The following is a 3,764-nucleotide window of genomic DNA, read 5'->3' on the forward strand; positions in this document are numbered from 1 at the left end:
ACTAGAATGATTATTAATTAATCTTTTGGAATAGAAACTTTTTGTTATGGCATTGTTTTTTCTCCAATTCATTTGTTGTGTAAACTTACAACTTCAAATTATTGATGTTATTTAGTCTTCATGCCACTTTAACTTTAAATCATTATTTGATTCATCAACTGGAACTAATAATTTTATTTTGGATCCATAAAAATTATATAATATAATGTGTGATTTAGTTATGACTTGTGACTTATCTATTTCTGAAATTTACAATAATCAATATGGTAAAGTCGGAAAATATTTAAAATATTTTAGGAAGTACCAACTAAATTATAACATTTTGGACATGTCAAATGGGCCCTAATTGTTTCCATTAAATAAAATTGCATTCGCACAACTGCATTTCAGCAACATAACAAAAATAAGTTTCATTTAACTAAGTCCATACCGTGATTTTAATCAATCCAGCAGCGTAAAAGATAAGGAAATCTTGAACTGACCCATAATCCATTAGTGTGAATTCATGGAAGATAAAAGGAAGCCATGTGAATTTTGTTCTGCGAGAATAAAACTAATGTATAAATTACTAGTATAACTAGGGCTGCCAAAAAAAATTGTAGTTCGTAATTCGATTGACTTCGATTCGAAAAATTTGTAGTTCGCAATTAATTCAATTCGTAATTAGTTCGATTCGAATCTTATTCAAACTCAAATTCAAACTGAGGTAAGTTCGATTTGGTTTGCTTTGTTTACAGCCCTAGTTACATCCAAAGGAAATCAATTGATATGCTAATACGCGCTATTTCATCGTCGGATTCAAATTCTAATCGAGTAATACAAACACAAAAAGCTGAAAAGTATTGTATCAAAATTTGGTTCTTCACCCTTTTTTTAGTGCTTATCCATGAAAAATTTTCTCTCATTCCCTCTCCTCCTCTCTTTCCAGCGAACTGAAATTGAAAATTGGGTAAGCAAATGAACAAAAGGAAACATGTTAACATTTTGTTGCTAATTATTTATATAACAGAAGATGTGGATTAGCAGGGGTCTTAGCAGGCACAGGCAGGGATGTTCATTCATTGTCAAACTTTTAAATTATAGTAAGTTATCATTGCATCAAGAATTGCTCTCTGAAGCATATAAAATATATATATATATTGTTATGATGAACCCATTCAAATTGTTGGACTAACTTCAGCTTCTTTAGATAATTTAATTAACACAATGCAAATTTAATTGAAACTCCAATGAAAAATTCCTTATGGATATTAGATAGTCGAGTAACTTGATTTTCAACATTTACTAGTGATCGTTGGTAATGCTTTAAAATTTATTTCATTAAAAGTCTGTTGATGAAAAATAGAATATGCATTGGAAGTAACCATTCAAAAAAAAAAAATTTGTTATAGCAAACATGGATCTACAGATAAAAGGACACCAGCATGGTAAAAGATATCCGCAATTAAAACCTCCTCGAGCTTTCATGATAGATAAAACAAATATACATAGATAGATAAATACGAGACTCTCGATAAAAAGTAAAAAATGCTAAAATTTGATACAAGCTAATTAAATTTTTAACAGCTTGACTTCATACAAAATAAATTCGAAAATTATAAATTTTACATGTGAATACATTAATTGTGAGTTAGATTATTTTGAATAATTTAAATTTGTTGTTTGGAACCTATTTGATGAATTTTAGATAAAAATAACACGGATGTCATAAAAGCCGAGAGTTTGTCTTGTAGTTTTAAGCCCAAATAAGAATGAAGCTTAGGCCCATTTAGATTGATACAGAGGACTGCATAAGCCTCTTGGAATTTACATCTATCAATTGATTTTAATAAGAAAAAAATTAAAAACTAGCAATTGATTACACACTCCAGTAATTAAAGCATCACTGAAGGTTCCAGTTGATACCAGTATCAGGTTTTTCTTAACAATATCTTGTCAGTACAGAACCTATCATCCCATTTACTCAGCTTCATTTTTATCAATATAAAAATCTTTTGAGAAAACATTATATCAGAAATAAATGATTTTCTAATGCTTCATAAAAAAATCGACAAGATCATGTAGTGACCTAAGTGAAGAACCTTTCTTGCCGCTGTCTCCGTTCGCCATGGCATTCTTTATGATCTCTTTGCAAACAGAAGCTTTGCTTCTCATCTCCTTTCCCTTTTCGCCGCTTATCACCTCCTTCACCACCCTCTCAACCTCTCTGCTCTCTAATTCACAATCAATCCCTCGATTTATCTCTACAAGCACTCCCAATTCCTCCTCTAACATCTTAGCATTGACAAATTGCTCAGCCCCTAATGGCCATCCAATCAATGGTACACCTCGGCTCAGACTCTCTGATACCGAGTTCCATCCACAATGACTCAAAAATGCACCGGTCGCATTGTGCGTCAGTATCTCCAATTGCGGGGCCCACCTCCATACCAGTAACCCTTGTTTTGTACCAGTCATTCTTTCAACGAATCCTTGAGGCAACCATTTTTGCATCTGTTGTTTCTCATCAAATTGATCGATCTCTTCGGCACCAATAGGTGGCCTTATTACCCATACAAATGGGATTCCAGAGGATTCCAATCCTTCAGCGAGTGCGAGCATATGACCCGTTGTTAGGGTATTTTGTGACCCGAAACAAACGTAAATCACTGAATGTGTTGTTTGCATGTCAAGCCATTGTAAACACGCTTCACGGTTAATACCAAGTTTCTTACCGGCTCTCTGGTACGACTTCTCTTCTCCCAACGGTACCAGAGGCCCGATCGTATAAATCATGCTTATGCCAGTGACATTGTGCAACACCTTAACACCCAAAGGTTCAAGCTCTTTAACATTATTACAGATCATGAGATCAGATTGCAAACTTAACCTTATTTGGCCATTGAGAAATTTGAACGGCTCATCGGTTTCATTGGCAACTCGATTGGCAGATGATATCTGACTGCGATGCAGCCGAAATGAGTCAGGAAAACCCGGTACAGGGAAATACTCCTCATCGGTTTGTCTATGTGGCAAGTGAAGCCACATGGACATATACGCAGCGGTGCTGAGGGCCCCACAAGTAGTGAACACTACATGAGGTATGGATAACTTCTTAGCTATAGGTACAGTCCAACAAACAAAGACATCTGTGATCAAGTATAGTTTCAAATTGGGATCTGATCTGAGTTGATCTGTTACGAACTCCTCGAATTGCGGCTGGAGAGATCTAGAAGCGAAGCTCACGTTGGCAAGATGTGAAGGGGAGGGGCATGAGTCAGTGTTTTCGACATGAGGCGGGAGGCCGTGTGATGTGGGGTCGAAAGGGAGACTGTGGAGATGGATTTTGGAAGTGGAGGGGATGAGAGGATGAAGGTTTTGGATGATAACTGGAGTGCTAAGGAGAGTGATTGAAATGGAGGGGAGGTGGTGAGTGTGTTGTTCGAGTAATCTGGCGAGATCTAGGAAAGGGATGAGGTGGCCTTGAGCAAGGTATGGGAAGAGAACTATGTTTCGAGTGGTGGCCATTGAAAGATTTGATTCTGCGAGAAGTTTAAGATTGATCATTGAAGATATACATGAGTTTGAAGAAATACCTAAAGTAACAGAATATTTCTGTTTGAATATGGACTGTTCAATTAGAATTCGCACGACTATTACAGTGGTTCTGTGCGTTTAACCACGGACCGGATTGATCCGGATTCCAATCGGACGGCCATAATCTAAACAGAAATATTATTTTACATCAGAGGAATATTTGATAGGACAAAGAAAATATCCACGTG

At 36.0% G+C, this 3,764-nt stretch overlaps 1 pseudogene across 1 annotated transcript; it reads right to left on the reverse strand.

The window, feature by feature from the left end:
• Window positions 1–1,748: 1,748 nt before the first annotated feature.
• LOC144569092 (UDP-glycosyltransferase 92A1 pseudogene) lies at window positions 1,749–3,533 on the reverse strand (annotated as a pseudogene). The gene has a single exon (XR_013515974.1). The product of XR_013515974.1 is annotated as a UDP-glycosyltransferase 92A1 pseudogene (transcript).
• Between the last annotated feature and the right edge of the window lie 231 nt (window positions 3,534–3,764).

Source organism: Carex rostrata, chromosome 2, assembly GCF_964058835.1.
Source record: "Carex rostrata chromosome 2, lpCarRost1.2, whole genome shotgun sequence".
Classification (NCBI taxonomy): domain Eukaryota; kingdom Viridiplantae; phylum Streptophyta; class Magnoliopsida; order Poales; family Cyperaceae; genus Carex; species Carex rostrata.